Source organism: Centropristis striata, chromosome 20, assembly GCF_030273125.1.
Source record: "Centropristis striata isolate RG_2023a ecotype Rhode Island chromosome 20, C.striata_1.0, whole genome shotgun sequence".
Classification (NCBI taxonomy): domain Eukaryota; kingdom Metazoa; phylum Chordata; class Actinopteri; order Perciformes; family Serranidae; genus Centropristis; species Centropristis striata.
The window spans coordinates 8,033,628-8,056,987 of NC_081536.1; the positions used below are offsets into that span (position 1 = coordinate 8,033,628).

At 40.3% G+C, this 23,360-nt stretch overlaps 1 protein-coding gene across 4 annotated transcripts in view; it reads left to right on the plus strand.

The window, feature by feature from the left end:
- macrod2 (mono-ADP ribosylhydrolase 2) overlaps window positions 1-23,360 on the plus strand; it is a 428,964-nt gene that overhangs the window by 46,514 nt on the left and 359,090 nt on the right. The gene's annotated exons all lie outside the window — the stretch shown is intronic.

A 23,360-nucleotide genomic window follows, 5' to 3' on the forward strand; every position in this document is an offset into this window, starting at 1 on the left:
TGCTGCATGGGTGGCAGTCCCAGGCGTGCTCGTATTTTTACAGCTGGACCCACATCCCAAGGCTTCCACAGATGCTTCAAAGCACTTTTCAAAGCATCTATTGAGGACGCAATTGCATGTTTCACTGAAGGGACATTTTTTTGCTCAAGCCACCCTACAAAGACACATACTGGCACAGTGGAATGTGTATTTTCACTGTTAATTGCTGAATATGGATTGTGACTACAAAAAAAATCTTGTCTATTGACTTGACTGAATTGAAGTGCATGAGTCTCATGCGAAACAAATGCTATATTAATATAGCAACTGGCTATAGGCTATTTTATTTAGTTACATATGAAAATTGCTTTGCAATGCAACTCGGAAGGACACATTTGAGCTTGGGCTTGCTCATTGATTCCCCAGAATAATTATGCTGCATCAGGCTCTGTGTGCTTCCTGATATCTGACTGTGGGTGTATACCTGGATGTGGCCTGTTGTATTTACCAAACTCCCAGGCTCTCTCCCTCAATGGGATTTGAGTGCAGGCAGGGGAGACTGAGATATGAGCTCATAGGAGATTAAAGTTTAGTATATTTGATTGTTTCCCTTGTGTGGTGGGGCTTTTACAATAGGTTCGGCCAGACGAGTTCAGTCTGAATTAGCCTTAGCAGGAGGGAGAGAAGGGGCGCTGAGAGGGGCCGCAGCTAATCCCAGGATATTGAGCAGGATTCCTAGGATGAGGCTGCGCTCCTTTGCTTTCCCAAGTGTGACGATGGGGAGTGTTGGGGGATGAGGGAAGGAGGTGGATTTGGGGTCTCTTTCTCTCCTCAGTCCCCATTGTGAGGAGAGTTTTCACAGTTTAGGGGCACAGTGTCTGGGATTCTCTGCCCACTGAAGTGAGTCTTTTTTGGGGGGGAAACAGCCAGGCAGTGTCGGCCTCTGAGGATTAGGGCCCACTGGGATAATCAGGATCAGTTCACAGTGTCCTCGAAGGGGGTCTTAGTCTATGTCCAACTGAGTAGGAGAAGGGACGCCACTGTCCTGTGTCGTTGCTGGCTCTGCCCACATCCCCCTCACGCACTAATGACATCTGCTTCACTCTTCTCTTCTTCACTGTTTCCAACTGCTCAACTGTAACGTCCATTCACATCAGTCCTGCCTTCCTGCGAATCGGATGAAATTGTATGCTAAGAAATATTAAAGATGGATTATTTTTCATATTCTTATTGCACCTGAAATTAAGTACATTTCCTCTTAAATAAGGATAAATAAGGAAGGAATGAATGAGGATTTATGTGTTTTTATCTAGAGATATAATGTGAAATCCATGTCATGCATTTAAAACAATGGAGCGTTTGAAGTCCTGAACTGGACATCCTGTCTCCCCTCTGATTGTAATTGCATATGTTATTTTGCTCTGGAAACTCAGCTGTCTGGACCTTTTTTAAAAACAAAAGAAGTTTCAGGAGTAAATGATGCCATTTTGTTGGCAGCCACATCTGCTTTTCATATTTATGCACACATTTTTATATCTTCTGTAACAAACTCTACCCAAACAAAAGCTCGGGAAATGGGTGGAACTGAACAAGACAGTCACTGAGCGCGTACAATAAAGGGAACGCTGATGCAAACGGATACCCAGGTGGTGCAACCATTCTCCCTTCATGTAGCACACGCATCTAGAAATAAAGCAGGAAAGTACACCTTTTTGTATAGCACCATTGTTTTTTGTTCCAACCTGAACCGCAAACACACCCTGCACGTAAACTTGGCAAAATCTCACACTGACTCAGTTTTGTTTTCTCACAGATAGGCAGCAGGCTCTGCTCTTTGAATCTGTCGTCTTCAATTATATCTACAGTAAGACCCTCCGCAAATGTTGCTGGCCTTGTGCTGTAACTAAGATACGGGTGCTAACAAGCGCAAGTATGCGGGTGAGCTGGTGAGCAACTCCAGCACGCGCACAGACAGAGCAGTTCGCTGCACAAAGGGCAACAAATAAGTGCTTTCATATCTACCCTCCCCCTCCTCTTTGGGACAGTTGAAGGGTTGAATGGAAAGCAGGGTTGAGGGTGCGGGGGGTCACTGGGGAGTATAGTGAAACCAGTGTTGGGAACATTGTGTTGTCGGATTTCATGGCTCTGTGTTCATCTTCTTCTCTCTTGGGTTGCATGTCTGTCATGATTTAATCAAGTTGTCTGTGAAATCTTGTTTATCCGTTTTGCATATTTATATTCAGCGTTAATTGTCATTTTGCAAATGTCAAGGAGTTAATATCTTTATGCTCAAATGTGTTCTTTCCTTGTGAGGGTGACAACACTCACTATGCGGGATATTTCATGGTTGTTCTTGTCATTCTAATGTAGCAACGGTGATTATGAACATTGTTGTTTACTTTTAAATATAATTCGATCTTCAAATCATGCATTTCAATCCCACCTTTTCCCACTTTTGTTAAAGTTACTATGTGTAAAAATTGATTGATCTTTTTAAAATGATGCAAGCTATTTAATAATTGATGCATTGAGGAATTCTAAAGAGTTATTGGCTTGCATCACAGGGGTGCACTACTTGTTGCCAGTGTCAGTTTGTGCTGCATACTGTGCCAAAACGTCGCAGCGGCACATCTTGTGGTGTAATTTCATAGCAGTATAGCTATCCTTTGGGGCAGGTGTAACAATATAAGCAGAAATGGCAGCATGCTATTAGTCTTATGCTCTTCTGGCAGGCACTTTGTCTCAATAGACCCCACTGCAGTCAGACAGTGTAGCTTATGCAGCATTGAGAAAAGGGTTGGTGCTCCCCTAACACAAAACATCTATTCTATTCCCTCTGCTCGCAAGACCAGACCCACTTACTGGATGTTGTCACACTCACAACTCAGAGCATTGCAGTTTTTAAATACGGTGCTTTTTCATACTTTTGCGTAATTTCATGATAAACAACACTGCCAAGGTCATTAAAGTAAAACATTACATGTATAATGTATTACTTCTCTTTAACTGTAATAAATTGAATTATATTAAGAGTTTCTCCTTGGGAAAAGTGCTTGTTTCTTTACTTTTTGTTACACCCTAGTTGTTCCTGTTTGTCGCAAATTCCAAATATTGTCACATACATGCGCCCTTCAATTGTTATGGCTCCTGTCTCTGTCATTTCTTGTCCTTTTCATCTCATTGTTTCTCATGTCTTGTATGCATCCTCTGTGCTCTCTGTTGTTTGTGCATGTGTAAACAGGAATAAGATGAAAGGAGAACATTGACTTTATGAAACTATTTTTCTAAATACAATGTCGTCTGCATAACATAAGGAATCTATAGAACATGATGTAAGTTGCTCTAGCCTTTCATTATTCCATTGCAGAGAAGTAATTCAATGATTGTCAATTTCAATGATGATTCAATTCAATGTTCTGCTTTGTGTCATGTTACCCTTCTTATACTGTTAATTACTCATCACTACAATAAACATACATCTTCTGACTTCCACAGTATGAGATTTCTTTTTTTTTTTTATTCCCCACATAATATATTATCAGTTAATACATTGTGATACAGTCCTCCTCCATTGTTGACTACATACTCAAGGCTGAACCATATGCTACATTTTATCTAGAAAAAGTAGCTTTGGTTTGTCATTCCCATTCGTTCCCACAGTGGAAATAACACAGAGGTTCAGCTCCAGAGTTGGCTGGCTGCTGATGCACAGCTGCTGCACTGCCGCTTTATTAATGGGATTCAGGAGCTCATCTGAGCGTTCCGATAATGGAACAATGGAGGACCCCGCTTTGACAATCCTTCATCTCTGAGATGCTACAATTGATCACCAATTCAATTGCTAACTGTAGAAAATTGAATTTCTAGCCCTAACATTGTTCGTTAACCACGGTGCCGATGAGATGGCCATCCAGATTAATGATAATGGGAGGCTGAGATGGCTTCTGAGACGGCCTGTGAATTTGATTAGCTCCAGACGGCTGTGGAGACAAAGAGCAGCCAGTCAGACTCTTATGTGGAAGTACTTAATGAAAACCCTGCATGGAAGGTAATTGGGAAATGTTTGTCTGGCTGCATGCTTCTCAACTTACTGTACGTAGTCTTTAAACCTATCTCCCTTCAATCTCTCACTGTTGCTCTTACATGCACACACACACACACACACACACACACACACACACACACACACACACACACACACACACACACACACACACACACACACTTTGTATTCATTTTCTCTAATAACATTATCTTGCTTATTGGAAGTAAAGAATCCACTTTAAAAAACATTACAAGGTAAACAAAATGCTTCTGTTTTTTAAAGTGCTATTGTTGTTGTTGATAGGTTTAGTTTTCATGCTCACTGGCCAGATTGATTATGGCTCTCTTAAAATAGATTCCCCAGCACCAAGATCTAATTTTTAACAAACTTATTTTTTAAGCTTCTTAAATAGGAGCTATATATAGTAACTGCAATGTTTGTGTACTTGTTTAAATTTCAGATTACTCTTTATTGGAATTGAGAAGGGAGGGTCAATAGACTTTCTTTTCAAAGCTGACAACATTACGATTTTTTCTTAGCATTTGTTTTATTTAGAGCATTTTAAACCATGTGTTTTTCTGCAGTTTTCCACTCCACTGCATTTTTTTCTCTCCATAATGCAATAAGGGAAAGCAGCAAATCCTCACATTGGAAATGTATCAATTGTTTGGTATTTTGCTTGAAAAAAAGATGTAACAATTTGGCATTTGGCATATTTATTGTTACAACTTATAGAATAAGTTGCAAACACATTTGTGCTTTTTTTTTTTTTAGAAGTGTGTCCTAAATTGTGTGTTGCTCATTTCTCAACCCGTTTCTGTAGACTACAGAAACAAAGAGCATCTTTAGATAGTTTTCTCAGGTTAGGCTCTGTGGAGCTGGATACAGTTTTGGTCTTAATTCTTTTGCTGGACTCTTATGACTTTTTAATTGCTCTTAAAGTTGTTTTCAGGGATGCATTGGTAGAGCAATAACGGCATGTGATAAATGTTTCTTAATATACATTTTCCAACTGTGGAGGGAGCCAAAAACTGATCAAGATAATAACTTCATAGACATACTGTATATGGGACATGGATATGCACAGAAGCACACACACACACACACACACACACACACACTGCAACCTGAAGACCATTACCTTAAACTCTAAATTCAACATAATCTGCTTGAAGTCCTTGGCAATTTATTGTGAAGTCCCACTTAAAAGAAACCAGGTCAATGGCATTTTCAAGTTGCACTTTTTAATTTTATTAGCATTTCTGTGCAAGACAAAATGACGACTTAGTCATGTGCACAACAGACTCACCCTGTCTCCTTGACAGTCCTACTCATGTGTCTCAGCACTGACTGTTCTACCCTGGTGTCAGCCGTGCTAGTCAGACTCTGCCAATTAAGCAGTGGTAGAAATGGCTCATATTCCCTTCCCCGCTCATCAAAATGAGACTGACTCCTTTAGACTATTGAATAGAAGGATTGTGTTTAATTTAGTCATTTCTACGACTGTGTTTGACAGGCTAGAGCAGATATCCCCAGTGTTTTGATCTCAGCAGTGTCGTTTCATGGTTATGTGTGAGAAAGCAGCTATGATCAGCTTCTTCTTTTAATGTTAAAGACACAATCAAGCATCTGTTCCTAATTTATGTACATTTGTACCTAAAGCCAATGAAGAGTAATGACATTGAACATTCTGCAATCAAGCTAAACAAGTTCACAGCTTTGGCAGTTACGTGCTTCTTTGACCCTTGATTATTATAAGAATGGAGATTCTCTGAATTGGAGATTGTCTATTTTAATTACACTTCAGTGATTAGAGGAGGGAGGAAGTGATATCCCTGTTGCTGAATCTGTATAATGTCTGCACCCTCAATGTCAAGGCCTGTATTTTCAAGGATACCGTCCTCCCAAATCTGCACCGAATGGACGGAAAAGGCTGCAGTCAGCACCTCAGTGTGCCAGGCGGCATGCAAGTTTGTGTTGCTTTGGTTTTTGTTAATTTTGTGGGCTGATGGTGCAAATGGACATTGCAAAGGGAGAAGAGGTTTGAAGAAGAGGGGTGCTGCTGCTGGAAGAGAACCCCCCATTAATCTGAATGCCTGTAGATAAATGGGTTCTCACTGATAGAGGCTCACTCACCATGGATAACTCTTTAGATAGGACACACTGTACATTGTTGCTGTTCTCTTTGTTACATTTGCGTGCAGCTCCTTTGTCACGGGCTGCACACCAGCTGTGCTTTGACCATCAGGTCATTTGACTCCAGGGGTAGAACCAGGGGATGACAGTTTCTGAAAAAAAGTGTCTTGCATTTTGGAGATAAGTATTCATCTATTCTGTTATTAAGGCATAATTCATGTTGAGCGTCTTTCCTAAGCTTGTGAATAGCGTTGTAGAGCCAGGAATTGATTAGAAACCTGTTACGTTTTGGGTGCAAAAGGCAGCCAAGGTTAATTTACTGGATGAGGAGGCTGTTATAACCCTCCCTGTAGCGTGTCTTTTCATTGGCCTATTTTAAATCCCTCCTGAAAACAGGAGTTAATTAGGAACACCAACAGAAGAGAAATCCAAGGCGAGACACCAGCTTTTATTTTAGACAGAAAAAGCACAAATGTGTTTGCATCCGCACTCAATTACTTGCCAATACATTTTTGTAAGTACCTGCCTTGGACAGTGTGTTTCTGTGCTAATTAATTTACATGGGGCAATATTATCAAAAAGTAAACACAATAGAAGCTCTTTGTGGGGTTAAACCTGCGTCTAATTAACAAAGAGCGAATTTGAAACGGGAATTAGTCTATGAAAGGGAGCTTGTTAATGAAGTGTGTGAATAGAATGAAAGAAGAAAGCATGCAGCCTTTCCCGCTGGAAGGTTAATGACTGTATGAAGCAGGCCAGGAGTGTCTTTCCTCTCACTGGGCTCTGGGTCCTGATACGCAGGGCCTCCCTTCTTGGTGGACCTTTGTTCTGCATTAAAACTACTTAGTTTCAAAACATACCACCACGTCCAATTACCACCATCTTAATATTAACTAAAGGGGAATTAAAAGAGTGCAGACCTCCTCCAAGGCCAAATGCCCTATCTTGCAATGTTAACGAAAATGAAACATAATTTGTGTATCCGCCCTATGATTGGGATCCACTCCAAAATGTAATGGGCTCTTACTTGGCACATGTTACACCCTTCCACCAAGTGAAAATCTGGCAAGCTGATAACCAGACAAAGAAACATTAACATAACAGTGTAACCTCATTGGTAAAGGTAATAATATGACTTCATTATGAAATGACGTTTGTAAAGCTCTTAGTTTTGATATGCATTTCAGTAGCAGAAAGGGTCATATAATGGTCAAAATGAAAGCCTTTCATGCTTGCATTTCCGGTTTTTGCACTTAACATGCAGTAGTGTGCATGTGTTTAAATATCTCAAAAGGACAAAGCACCAAATATTGTATATTGTTGGTCATTTGCTCAGAGAGTCAACCACTTTGGTTCAGGTTGAAATATCTCAACAACTGTGATTGCCAAAAATTTTTGTACAAACATTCATGGTCTCCAGAGAGAGTCACCAAATGGTTGACATTTTAGTTTTTTGGTGAAATATCTTTGCAACTATTGGATAGATTTCAATACAGTTTGGTAGAAACCATCAGTGGTGGCTGGAAGATGAGTCCATGACTTTGGTGATCCTCTGACTTTTCATCTACTGCCACCAGCAGGTTTGGTTTTTTAGTAAAGTGTCTTGACTGGTTGGACGAACTGCCATAGAATTTGGTTCAGACAATCATGCCTAAGTGTCTCTCCACTTCTTGCGCACTTATCATGTCAAAGCTGTAATTTGTCTGTTGTGGTTTAATGCTAATCATCAAGTTTTAGCATGCTAACATGCAAAGTAAGATGGTTAACACTATAAATACAAAACATTGTGACAAGGTGTGCATGCTGACATTAGCATTAAGCTCAATACAGCTGTAGAGCCTCACAGAGCCGCTATAACAGCCCTGTTTCATATATGAAATGTGACAGAAACCTTAACTTGTGACTCTATGAGACTTTATGAAACCAAACAGCTGCCGGCTGCTTTGGACATGCTCCCATACACATCAATACATCAGTCTTGTTTCACACACTCCCATTCACCTCATGATGCAAGAATGATTTGACACTATCATTTCTATGAGCTCATGGTGCACATTATAGCATATAACAAATTGTTATTAGGTTATTCAGAACTATGAAATGAGTTTGTTATTACCAAAGGTTGTGGATAATACCAGCATCATAAATGAATAACCTAATGGTCCTTGTAGATATGAAAACACTTTGTCTGTCACTGTGTGAAGTTCACCATTGTTACACGGCTGCTTCCTAGTTTGTCTCCTTGTAATATCTGGGCTGCTAGAATGAGCTTTTAAAGGGTAAAAGGCTGTTGGAGAAAAACAAAATCTAATCATTACAACTACTGGTAAGACCCAGGGGATATTTAGATTTGAAGCTGCATGTGAATGGTGGCCTTGTGAATGATGTTTCTTTGCTGTCATCTGGTGAGACTAATTTAGTGATGAAGAAAAGGAAACAAGGGACCATTTTAGTGATAACATTTTCTTCATCTTTCCCTGATGGCACAGGTCCTGCAATTACCATGCGTTCTATCGTGCTTCATATGTCAACCTATTTCCCTTCCACTGCATTAATTCTGCTTTGCTTATTAAGTTGTTACAGTCACTGTTTTTAATGAATGCTCACCGTCAAACTTTTGCTCATTTGACTCCGGCACACTGTCTGAAGTCAAGGCGATTGATTTTAATTGTCCCTGACTTGGAGATGAAGCTGAACACGGACAAAGTATTGGATTTTCATCCCTCATTTCAAACAATAAAGAGCCAGTGGAGTGTAGTTTTCATTACAGTGGTGATTGATTAAGGCCAGGTGCCACAGGCATAATGGAGGGTTTTAGTTCAACTTGTCCATGATTTTTGCATATTTCTCTAACTTGACACACAATGGTTTATGTTAAATATTATTATAGTATTATGACAGCACATTTAAAACATTAACTTGTGCATCAGTGTTGTAAAGGCCTATATGTACATTATTATGTTGTTATTACAGTATAGATCATGTTATGCACTACATCAGAAGGGCAATACACTTGTACAATCCATTTGTTGCACCTCTGCTCAAGGACAACTCACTGAATATTTAAAATGTTTTCTCATTTCTTTGAAAAATGTAGGCAACAAAATACTCATATACACACACATGTACAAGTAATAAATCTGATGCTCAGGGACTCTACAGGACCTGATTTTAGAAATGGAAACCAAATAAAGATTTAGAAGAAGCAATGGCAGAAATGCTGAAAAAATCCTAGACATTTGAGACAATTTATGACATAAAAAGGGACGTTTCTTTAATATACCCCTGATAAAAGCAGGGCATTTTTACTGTGCTTTTGCCAGCAGGCCCAAGTATTTCAATTTAACAGATGTCAGTACAAGACATTCTTGCCCATTCCCATAATCCCCTGGTGATAGATTAGGCTTTTACTGATATTTTACAAATTTTTGTCTTGTTTCACATCTTTCTGCCAAAGCCTCTATTGGAATTTATCCATTCAAAGAATTTTTGAAATCATCATTTTGGCAACTTCAGGCCCTGAGCTTAGTTTCTTTGTCAGGCAGAGTTTGATGTGCCTAGCCACCGACTGTTGACTTTGCCTTTTCTTCTGTAGATATTGTATCCTACACTGATGTGATTTTAATGCTTTCAGACGAGTAATACGCTTTGTAGTTGAAGAGATGATTAAGGGGGTTTGAATCCATCAAAGGGTTCTTTAAGGACAATGTGACAATACCAAATATTTCATCTTGAGGGATTGGCACAGTCACTTCTTTGTATTTGTTAGAACAAATTGCATGCATGTTTTCCTTCACACTCAAATGTTCTGCAGAAAGAAGCCACAGTGTTAGTGGGAACACCTGTAAAGCTTTGCTCTGGATCCTTTTTCTCTCTCTCCTCTCTCCAGCTGGCCTTGATGCTCTTGCTGAGGCTAGGCACACTCTCACCCCGGTTTTCCATGTTGGCAGGGACTTCTTACCTCTTTCAGGAGAACACACTCACAAACTACAGCTTCTGGGGCTCAAGGCTTCTGGGGTTTCACTTGCATCTTGGCCCACCTCCTCATCAACCCCTTTGCAAACCAAAATAGACTCCATAATTCATCCCAGCCAATCCAGCAAGAATGTAAATAAAGAACAAAAGTTGCTTGTTCTACACATTTCAGAGGGCCTCATTGGGAGTAGAGCTTTCTTAAAACTGATCCTGCTGCAGGCCTGACCCCGGCCATTCCTCTCCACTCCATTTTCTAAAGCAACAGTACAGGGCATTGCGCCATAGTCTCTGTGCTGCCCTTATCTCACATTGGCAGACACTGGGTCTCCCCGTAGTCTGGATTTCCGTCTGAGCCTGAGCTCGTATGGCCTGACTGTTCCTCTCTCATCTGCACAGCCATCTCCTCCTTCAATCCGCCTCAAACTAATTGACTTTAATTTGTCTTTTTTGCCCTCCTACAGTGAAGTGTACCTTCTGAATTCGTCGGTCGTAGGAAGTGTCAATTAAAAAGGCATCACCCAATAAAATCTGCGAACAACTGATGTTAATTAATATAAGAGGTTTATGGTGTGTGATACAGGTCCCGGCATGGCTCTTAGCACTTGATAACCATTTGGCCATGCAGTTTGAGTGCCATTTTGGAGGCTGAGACTAATGAAGCTTGTCGGCTAAAATGAAGCCAGACTGTGAAATGGCCTCATCAGGTACATTATCTTAACACAATCAGAGCATTAGCACCTTCATTTGGACACAGTCTCACTCTCATTTTTTGAAAGCCATCAGCATCACAGGACACATAATTAATAATGGAAATATAAAATAATGGCTAATGAAATTTGCGAATAACATCATCCAACAATGTAATGTGAGCTGAGTACTGATTGCCTCATGTAATAACTTGCATTTATTTTTGTCACCGTTACTTGTTACTCTTTATTTTTTTTCGCTGTTTGGCTTGTGTCCTAAATGCCAGATCACCATTGTCATATTTCCTACTTTTCTTCTTCCTCCTACTCCGACAATTAAATCAAAGCTGATAAATATTGGCTGACAATATCAAGCCAAATTGCTTTTATTGACTTAAGAAGCTTCACAAGCAGTATTGATTATTCATCCCATTGACATGTCTGATTTGACACATTATGTCAAAGGATTTAACTTGAATTTCAAGGCTTAATGCAAAGTCAGAGCTACTAAACATTAAATCATCCATCTTGCTCACTACATTTTCACCTTTCTAACTCTGAGGTGTGCATAAACTAATAGGTTATGAACTTATTGCTGATACATGTGAAATTATTGGTTATTGTCATGGTATCAGCCATGAGTACCATCAGTTATCAGTATTGGTTGAAATAAATGCTGAATAAAATGATAAAATTATAGTGTATAAAAGCCTAGTGTACATGGAGAATAATACATGAAATATAGCTACTATTAACATATTTAAAGAAATACTGCAATTACTGCTAACAGTGAACATACAATATATAAAAATATATATAGACGGGAGGGCATGACAAATAGGCCATTTACAGAATTCAGTCTACTGATGTATTGAATTACTTCGAAATGACTCCCTGGCACCAATTTATGTGATTATTTATTTATAAATGTATTTATTTTAAATGTTACATTTGCATGGCAGCCTTTGAATACTATGCTAATATTAACCCACTTTAACAATTAGATGAAAAACAGAAGTCACAGTATGATGCTGTGTTCACAATAAATACCAGAGCAACACACTTTCGGGAAAGTATGCTCATACTGCACAGAGGACAGTTGTGTCCATAAAGAAAATGTCTATAAACACTGTGGCTTTAGGAGGTGCAGTGTTCAGTGTTTTGAATATATTGTTCTTGTGGGTTGATGGTTTTTGTTTTGATTCCTTCTTTTCAAATAGACTTTTAGAGTGCTTTAGAGAATAGGCAGCACTTTACATGAGCATAATTTTGTGTTTTTAAATTGTCAGTGAATAAAATGTCTGTATGAGACCTTTTTGCTGATGCCTTTGTAAATGTAGTTGTTAGAGTTACAGAGACTACAGATTTTGCATGGTATATTATAAAAAAAATTGTAAAGAGCAGAGAGCCATTAATAGAACTGAGTTTTTTGTTTCTGAAATCCTGATGTCTTGTCTCTTGTCAACAATCACAGTCAGTCTCATTAGGTCATTTAAAAAAAAGATTTAATAATTTAAAACTTTTTAAATGTATTGCTTTCATATCTATCCTTTCCCCACCTCACCAACCAACAATAGCAATGCAGTTAACGTATGGCTTTATATGTTCACATTGCACAATATCACCTGAAGAGTGCATACGGCAGAAGTAATTATATGTTTCATTATACTTGGATTATTATGATGAATTATGAATCAGTCACTGAGGGTATAATGAGCAAGTCCATTCATGAAGCACAATGTCATACATAGAAACAAGGTCAACCATTTCTCTTAGCTTAGACTTCTATTCATTTTCTAGTAAAAGTTGATCTCAGCAACTTCTTGAATAGGTCAGAACATAGAGGAATAATAGAGGGATAAAAGGGGAAAGTCTTAGCTAGGAAGTTGTCATTTAGGAGAACTCCTAGTGGTAAGATAAACCTCTGGAGTCTAATGTATTGCCAGCTTAACATTCTGAATTGTCCATGCCTGGAGGGTGAAGCCAGAATGACCATCACGAGGGACATGTGGTCTTGTTTCCCTTTTCCCCTGAACACACTTTGCTTCATGGGCACATCACCGCGTGTGCTTTCAGGTTTATATTGATTGTGTATTGCAGTGTTCACTGGGGCCTGTGCTTGTAATAGTATCCATATTGTTCCTTCCCTCCCTGTGTGTGGCGGCTTCCATGTCTGTTCTCCTCTATTAACATCTTTTGTCATCCTCTCACCCGAGCTAAGTGTGGGCTCACTTGTGTGTTTTCACACAAACACACCCACACAAAATACACAAACATCCCTCGGTAGGTTGTGCAGAGTCTCTCTCCTTGACAGGAAGAGTCAGGAGGGGAGGCAGTGCATGGTTGTAAAACTAAACTATCTATTTTAATACTGAGATCATCCTCCTTCCATTCTTGCTGTTTTTCTTTCTTTCTTAGTGTGCTGTTTGCATGTTGGTGTCTTCATATATATGCAAGTAAAAATTAAACAAACATATCTTACATAACTCTACATGAACCATAAATGTAGGACTATATCTTAACTAATCACAAATTAATTTCCAATCCCAAAATTGGTGTTAGAAACATTGCACTTAAATGTTTTCCTCAAGTACTTTAGCCCCGTGGCTCTGTCACTAATGCACAAGGTACCATATCCTTTTTAGTTTAACACTGTCTTTTTGTGTGGTTGATGGCCTGCCACTCAAAGACACACTTTGTATCCCTCTCTGACAAGTATGTCTTTTGTTTTCTAATCCTCTTTCTGCCCATCTCTTGCCTGCTCTCTCCCTGCCATATAGCTTAAAGTACCGCCACGATAATGTGCCAGTAGTATGAAAGAAACACTCTAACTGTATTGTAAACTCAAGCACCTGAGCCTCAACAAAAGATGCCTTTACCACATCACAAACATTCCTCCGTGTCGGTCTCATTTCACAGCAGCTAAGTGAGGAACCTTGGTCCTTTTCAGCAGCCTCCATGATCTGCTATTAAACCTGCTAATTGCTGTCTCTTAAATGACAGCCATCCAATGAGGCCCATTGTCTTGGTTGAGTATCCAGTCAATACTTCAGCCAATTGTTCTGCAGATTGGCAGTCTCTAGCAATTTTGCCTTGCACCCTATAATATTGATGTACTTTTCTGTTATAATCACTGGCCTTATTGCACATGACCCGTGTATATTTCAATCAGTGAAAAACAGACGGACTGCAGCCTTGGGGGCTGAAGGGGCAGATGTTATTCATTTGAGTGCCCAATGTGCTGAAGAGAAAAATAGAAATGTCAGTCATGCACTCAATTGTAATAATGCTACTGATGGGCAGAGAACTCATAAAAATATGCATATGATTTTCCATTTGCTCTGATATACATCTTGTTCTGCACGTTGACCTTACACTGTGAGTGTGTGTGAGTACAGTGAAACTTTGCAAATTCTCATTTCTCCATGCCGAGAAATTTGTGACCAAGACAAATTCTTCTGCATTTATTGCACTTATCGATTGAAGCGATTCTCATTTTGACTCTGAAATACAATTTCCTCATTTGGACATGGTTACGGTCTTCACCTTCACAGTGTACAGTATTCTAGCTGGACATGATTAAGCATGGACAAGCCGACCCACATTGAGTTTCACCACCAACGTGTGCAGTCACCCACTCCGGCCCACTCCAGGGCATGAAACAATGGCCGCCACATTAAAGGTTCCAATTAATCACCCTCAAAGAAGATTTGCATTTCTCAAGGATTTCTTTCGATGATGTTAACGTATGGCCGACTTTATATTCAAATCACACTTAGTGTGAAATGTGAGCTCAAATGGTCATTGAAATGACAAATTTCACAAAGCAAAGAAACCAATGGTGATAATACATCTTCTACGCTCTGTCAAATACACATTAAAGCTGCTCAAATTAACTGCACCTCAGGACAAGACCAGGAGAAATGAGCAAGCAATCTAAGCGAACCGCCAACCGGTACATTTTTTTCACCCTGTAATAGAAGACGCTCAAACAAGTAAATGTTTGGTTTTATTGTACTCATTAAAAATTCACAACATTTACCAGAGTCAACCAAGGCCATGTGTTTCTCCGATTCTGGCCATGCGGGTCAGATTTGTGGTGACAGACGGTGGCTTTGTGTGTTTAGGGAGTTGGCGGGTGACCCCAGAAGGAGCACCTGTCTAAGAGTGGACCTGCTGCTTGTGTGTGTGTTATAGCTTTTGGTGGGTTTGGCATTAACCCCACTGTCATGTTCCTCTCTCCTCACTCCCCTCTCACCCCTGCCCTAAGACATACATAACCTGCCAGATCCACTCTGTCATCACGGGATTAATTAAAATACACACAGCAAAGGCACTGGATCCCCTTGGGTCCGTGGTATATGCATGAATGGCATACACACGTGTGAGTGCCTACACCCACACCGTCCTGCATGACAAAGTGCCAGGTTGTTGTGTTTAGTCACCTCAGGGGACATATAACCAAATGATCACCTCCAGTGATGGATGGACAGTTCTCACCTCACCATCTCCTCTTTTTTTTTTTTGGAAATGTGTTGTCCAATAATGCTTTGGCCACATTTGTAATGTGAACCATTACTTATGCCTGACTAAGTGAATTTGCCCAAAACTATGACCATCTGGCTCAAGCTGATGATTTGCATTTGCATAGTTTTTCTAGCAGTGACAACTATGTTGTCAGAAGTTCCAAATTACCTACTCTCATTGTTGTTAAATTCATGCCTCTCTCACAGGGCATGCTATTCATTTGCAGGGATTCAAATAAATTGAGAAGAAAAGGGGGTTACTTATTTATCCCAGACCCCAGTGATGCCCTGGCAAAGAGACAATGGAGGTGAGGGATACTAAATGAATTCTGTTGTCCTGTGTCCTATCCCTGGCTATCAACATAATTTGATTAGTGACCTGGTAACTATGAATGTGAGGGACCTCTTCATTCAAGTCCATTGGGGTTCCTGGGGCGGGGGTCCATGTTACAGGGCTCAACCCCCTTCCATTGCGACCCTGCCCTCATGTCATGTATGCACACTACCAGGAGACCGGGTGATTGATGACCAAGCTCGTGGTGCCATTGACAAATTCTGGTGACTCCACACAAAAGCCATCACCCCTGTCACATTAGCACCAATCTAGGAACATTTGGCCGTATGCTGCTGGCCCGACACACCAGGAATATGTGGCTGACAGATGCGTGTATACAGAATATGTCTGACTCAAGCTCAGCATTATCCCTAGTAAAAACTAAACAAAACAAAAAAACACCCTTCTCATTATTTCAGTCCTCAGTTCAGTATTTTCCTTCAATGCGCTAAGCTTGTGGTTGGCCTCTGCACCACACACAGTAAAATCCCTCTATATTAATATCATCTGCTCAGTGTGCATTTCCTGGCATCTTCTGATTTCATTAGTGCAAGACTTCCATCAATGTATGTCTTCTTCGTCAGTTGTGTCTCTAGCTAATAATAATCCGGCATAATTAGAAAATGAAGAATGGGCCTGCCAGCATTCCCAGCAGTGTTTTCTGAAACTGGAAACTTTCCACTTCTGCCTAAGTTTTTGCTTAAATGAAATGTCTGCATATTAAAGTAGATGAATAATTAGTAGCCTTAAAGCTTGTGGTTCTATTAAATTTTCATCTGACTCCTGAAGAGCTTTAATTTGTGAGGTATGCACAATCTTTGGTTTATTAGGGTAGTGAGGGGAACTGTCTCACAAATGACAAAAAGGTGGATATCATATACTGAGTGTGATTATTTTTCCCTAATGCAAACGATGCCAAACTGAGATCACATACATGTCTATTTTCAAAACTTCCGCAGTGTATTCACATCTGTCATGAAGTAAGACTGAAGTCTGAATTAATAAGCTCCATTGCTGTCTTCCTCATCTACATTATCTGATTTTCACCACAGCTATCACCTTTAATAAGAATTGTTGTTAATGACATCTGTGGCTGGGGTGTAACCTTTAGCACTCCAACACGCTTGCTGTATGTCTCACTCTCACCACTCACACTAAGAACAGGTGGGATGTCTAACGAAATTTCCCAAGACATTTTTTTATAACTTTTCAACCTTGCTTTAATGGCATCCACTGAATCCACAATTAAAATCCTCAAAAAGTGCAGACATAAGTTCTTGAATCTGACAAGGCTGCATATGGCTGATGCAGCCAGATGTCAGCCGGCTTCTCCGTCTGCCTATAAAGAGAATGTAAAATATGTTTTACACATTGTAAACATTTGTGTGCTTTTAAATACAGAAGTGTTTCTCTTTGCAATGCTCAACACCCGAATGCTACACCTCCGTGAACCCGTGCTCTGACAGCTTTCTTGTTAACACACACATTGACGTAACTTGAGAAAGCAGAAGGATAACAATCCTAACCATTAAGTCTTAATTCCTTTATTAATTAAAATAAATTGTAGAAAAACTCTCGACACAAACTCTCTGTGTTGTTGTCTGTCAGCAGGATTAAGGAAAAACTACTGCCCAAATATTCATGAAACTTGGTGGAAGTGTGTAGCACGGGCCAAGGAAGAACCCAAACATTTTTGGATTAGTGATGAATCAGGGAATGGATACACACATTTTTTTCATTTTTGTTAACGTTGCAAGATGGGACATTTGTGTTGGATTTATGTGGTGTTGGAATAATTATTTTTTTTTTTTTAATTTAGAAAATTCATGTAAATACCCTCTAAAGTCTGACAAACAACTCATGAATTCAGCAACATCCTCAAATTGTTTTTTTTGTTTGACCATTGGTCCAAAATATATATATATTTTTAGGTGAGGGAAAAGCAGCAAATCACATTCCAGATGCTGGAACCAGAGAATATTTGACTTCTTAGCTTGATAAATGACTTCAATTATAAATCCATTTTCAATATTGTTGATTAATCATTGCAGCATTAATAGATGTGTTCAGTTTCAACAAAGGGTTTACTAAGCATCCAGAGAAATACGTGGAAAGTTAGATATGGTTGCATTGCCAGATGTTGGTTTAAGCTGCGTGAGTGTCATGGTGTCTATAGCCACACACACCACCATGTTAACTTGAGCAGATTTCAAGCAGTGGCAAGCTTAGGATTACAGTGGCTTAGATCCTTTGACCTCCCCCTCCCACCAGCCCAGTGTACCACTCGATTGAAATAGATTGAGCAGACTTTTATTTAAAAACAAAAGAATTCCCTCCTCATCCTTCTTCCCCCACCCCCTGCCCTTTCTTTCATTTTGGATTTCCAAATTCCTTTAAATGAAAAATGATTCTCTCTTTCTTGGTATTTTGTACAACAGACGGTCCCATTTTGCTTCCCCCCTCAATGGGGAGGAAATGAGTTGTAGGAGCAGATTCCTCTCACACAGAGATCTCAGTAATCGTGTGGCTGCGTGTCACCAGCGCACCACAGTGACAGCAGCTTTTAATTAATCCCACATCCCACCACCCTGCCCTGCCCATTGGTGGCTTCTTCCCCAAACTTTTTCATCCTAACTTTTTTTTCTGTGTGGTAGGCTTTGTGTGTTTGGATGGTGCCGTGGGGGGGGATCTCTAACTGCAGTCTCTCAACCCACTGCAGCGTTGTGTGCATAACTTGTTACAGGATGACACTGCTGTCACTTTTACACACTTCTGAAAGCGGCAGACAGCCCACTAACTGCGCTCACGTGTTTAAACCCTCCGTCAGCTCAACCGACTCTGTCTCCAAGAGTTTGGTAACTGTGACTGAAACTATGCGAGTGCACCAAGTCCACATGAAATGTTAATAACCCTTTGTGGTGGTTGGCCTACACTGGGTCAGGGATGTTACCCCTCTGCTGCACTGCGGTGATCTCATGTCAAGGTGCTTGAGGACAGTGAAATAATGATGCCTTGAAGTGTCTGCGTTCTCCTTCTGGTGCCCTGATGAATGGTGACAGGTTGTATTTACAATCCGAAAAGATGCTGACACTGCTGAATTCTACACCTCTTGGAGAAGTACCAAAACATTGCTACCCTTGAGCAAATGTCTGTGTATTAGCCCCCGGCTGAGGTGTGGAGGAGCTGCTGTCTGTGTGAATGAGCGGCATGATGAACTTCTCTGGAGAGATGGACTGAGCTCTCGCCTGAAGGTCAGGCTGTCAGAAGGGTAATATCAGACCTGCTGAGGTAGACTTCTGCCCTGCTCAGTCTTCATCCTCAAAACATCTTGGGAGAAGAAAGTCAGGCGAGAGAATCGAAGCCTCAGCTCATAATTGAAATAATGTATATCGACCTTCTTGTTACATAAGTGTTATTTAGTAGACTTGGTTAAGACAGTGGTCTTCGATGGTCAGCAGTGAACCTTTCCCCCGTTGTTACTGTTTAGCTGATTATGCAGGGTTGCAGCGTTTTCTGTTTTCCACCCTGAAAGAGAATAAGACCGCTTGCAGACAAACACTGCAGATACAAACCTCGGCGTGCTGTTCAGTATGACTTGGCTGTAGCAAGCATTACGTTAGCAAAGTGGACTGAACTTGCATGCGATTAGGCTGTCAACCTCTGAAAATAATGAGCTGCAGACAGATGCACATTGGCATGCAAATACTGTACTGACATTTAAAGCTGGCTTAACATAAATGAGAGAAGAGAATGGATCGAAGAGGAGCTTTGGCCTCCCTGCTGCAGATCTACTGGGGGTAATGGACAAGTTGGACCCTTCAGAACCTTTAGGAATGAAATAATTATTCCCCTGCATCAGACTTCATGGACAAATGGGACTGAGGGTCGATTAAGTTCTAAGGGGGACGTGGTGTTGATCTCATAAAGGGCATCAGGAGATGTATGGCCTCTTACAAGATCATTTAAACCACTTAATGGAGGACAGGAATTAATGGCTGCCATAGAGCAGAGTCAATTATATGGATATTTTCATAACATATTGTGTATAATTCATAGTGTAATGGCACAGACACCAATCAGCCCCTCTGCTTTTTGTTTTGGTTATAGCCTGTTGTAAATGAGATTATCGACTCTATTTTGGGGATACAGAATAAGTTGCTGTCTTCATACAGTGATATAGATGCATTGTCACTGTCCGCCATTGTGGGGTGGCACGGTCTTGATGGCGGTGGCTCTTGTTAATTTGTATTAATGTCAGATAATTTAGAGTTGCGATGGATGTATGTGCACGTCTTGTGCTCTCAGGCAAAAAATTGGATTCATTAAGAAGACGGAGGAGCTGGTTAGGTTTTTTGGCCCCGCAGTTTCAGGTCACTGAGTAATGTGAAGAGATGGAGAGGGTCTTGGCCCGGAGGATGGGGGGAGCCGGTCAGAGACAGAGTGGTGGGGACAACACCCCCACACAGAAGCACATCACTCACACTGACACGTCTCTCACCGGACGCACTGTTTTCAGTCCCTCCGCTCTTTTACAGCTAGAACAGACTGCGCTTGTGACTGAGAGCAGCAAAGTCACATGACAGTCTTAAAGTCGGGACTTGATGGCTCCAGGTTATCCTTCTTACATGCATATCAATCAGTGTGATTGTCTCTGTGTGTTAATTAGATGTGTGAACAATGTGCACAGGCTCACATGAAAGGGCAAGTTGTCATAACATTCATAATTATATATAGACAAAGCTTACTCACTCATGCAGATATTTGCATGGGTTAGCATGAGCCTCTCATTGTCAAATGTAATCATGAATGAGTGATGAAGATGGCTTGGATATCAAAAACATCCTGTCCCTTTTGTTTAAGACTCAAGCTGTCAGTTTCCACCTCCTTTTGTTCATTGCAAAATGTACAGGAACAGTCAAATGAAAGTCGGAAGGCTTTTTGAGATGTCTTTGAGGATCCCTGCAATCCCCATCATAGACACTCATTAGCAAGTAACCCTGTGACTACACCTAGACATTGTAAACAAGCATGTTAGCATTAATAACAGCACATTTGGATGATTAATGTGATTGGATTGATGCAAATAATGTGTACTACTGCTCACTGTACCAGAGGATGAATGTACAAAGCAAGTACCTAACTTAAGAGCATCAAAAGTCACAGTTTCTTTTTTTTCTTTTTATCCCTTACACACACACACACACACACACACACACACACACACACACACACACACACACACACACACACACACACACACACACAGCATATGCAAATTTTGTACTGGCAAAAGTACAGACTTTGTGGGAGGCCCTGAGCCTTGGTTTGGCTTCTGACCTCAGCACCATTCTGCTTAGCATTTAGAGGCCATTAAATCATGGGTCTGTTTGATGTGCAAGCTGTGTGCAACAGGATGTGAGGGAGAGGGAACAGCAAGCGTTCCTTTTATTTTTGTTTTGGATGTGCGGTTGTTTTTGGCATTCGAGTCTATGTGTTGATGAAGTACACAAGAGCCTAAAAACAAGGGGCTTCTATTCTGAGGTAAACTCTTTTTGGAACAAAATGTTCAATATGCTTCAGTTTTGAGATGTTTTCTAATAAGATTTTCTAATAACAATAAGAAGTATGTGATGAGAGTTAACTTCCCATTCCATAACCCTCACACGTTGCTGTTGATTTGTTTTGCCTTTGTGTTAAATCCAAACAATATCCCTAATTATGTACAATTTATTAAGGAACCACAGCATAGCATGCCTAATCATGTTGATAAACTAAATCAAAAGAACTCAAATTGGTCCTCTCTGAATCAGCTTAACCTTATGCCGTGAGGCTTTTGTGTGGTTCTGAGGGCAATTAAGCCATTAGCTAAACAGCTGACCTTTTCTTCGCAGTGTTTTTGCCCATAATATCTGGCGTCCCTGCTAAGAATGCCCTGTAATGAATGCTGGGGGGTCTGTGCTGAGCAGAGCATCCTTATGGCTAACAGGTTGCCGATCAGAGTCCCTGATGACTGGCTATGCTTTGCGGGCACTGATATGCATCCATTTTTTATCTCTTGAGATCCTTGAACTGAGCCTGACCTTACCTCACTAACCTCTGATCAGTCATAGGGTCACAGGGCCTGTGCTTTTTTTGATCGTACTAATGGTGCTGACGGAGAAGAAGCATGACCAGCTATTGGCAGCTATGAGGTCATCCAGGGGTGCTTTGATACGAGTATCTATAGGAATGCAAATGTGACCGGCTGCCTGACCAGTATATTACAATAGGAATAACAGCAGCCCGGGGCAGACAGTGCAGCTGCCACCATTAGTTTTAATCTCTTGGTTAGATAAAAGGCAAACATAATTAGGTTCTGTGTGTGTCACACAGGAGACAAATGCATGTGGCATCTTGTGTTGTTTAAAGACTTGTCTGACCTCACTGAGAACATGAGAGTGATTAAAGAACTGTTTAAAAGGACAGATGGGTCAAGGGTCATGAGTGATAAGTGAGGTCACAAGGGGTCGTCAGCAGTCTGGTTCATCAATTTTGCCTCATACTTTGGCCAGCCAAAATGCACAAAGCTGTTCTGGTTAATGTATTATTTTCACTGAAAGTCACAACAATAGCATGCTCCTTTCACCATTTAGCTAAACTGTAATTTATCACGCAGGTGAGAGAAAATGTGTGAGCGGCTTTCTCATTCTCAGAGCTTTAAAGTGGTCTGCATACCAGTCACGACAAACCGATGTGAGTAATTAACGCAATCACAAAAAGCTCATCAACTACACACAAAAGATTGCTGTTCTCACAAAAGACTTTCCAGTGATCTCATCGATACAGCATGTTTTAAGACTTTCTGGCTCAAAAATACCACAAGAAACATTTTAAGAGATTCTGCAATTACTAGACATATGGACGCCTTTTTGAAGCAATGGAGCACTTTTCAGTTTCTCACCATTTGTGGAGCCACCTCATTTACCAAGGAGAAGCTGATGCTGTGAAGCCAGCTGAGATCTCTGCTTACACAGTTTCTGTTAGGCCGATAATAGCAATGAGAAAAGTGTATGTCTTTTTGTTTGGTTTAATTTACCTAAAAAAACAGATCATAACACATTATATTGTTTGTTTTGTGTTCAGTAGAAAGCTACCATAAAAAAGTGTGATTTCTGACTAGGATGCCTTACTAACTTCAGCGTAAAAAAAGAATGATTACCAACTTCCCATGGTTCTATCATGTAGTTTTCTTTGTTCTTTACTCATAAAACACGGCCAAGATTAACAGTCAAAACAGTCAAAAAACTAAAAAGATATTGACAGCGTTCATATGGAAACTATTGCTTTTCAGTATTCTAAAAGTAGACTGTCTGTTTACTTTAATTCCAAGTTAATGTTATATATATTTAGTGTAAAGGGCAGGGTTAGTGTATACTTAAGGTTTGGATAGCGTGTGCAGCTTTTAGCGGCTCCTCTTACTGTAATTAAAGCTTTCCCTGTGTTAAGAGCTTGTGGGTGTGTGAATGTGGGTAAGCGATATTTTTTGTGATACACACTGAATATATGTAGGAGTACGATCAGTGCTAGAGTCTAGTGAGTATAATCTGAAACACATTAACTTCATGTTAGCTTTCACAAGATGGTCTGCTGGATGCATTTGTGAAATGGGCTAATAGGCTATTTTACTGCTTTTGCATGTG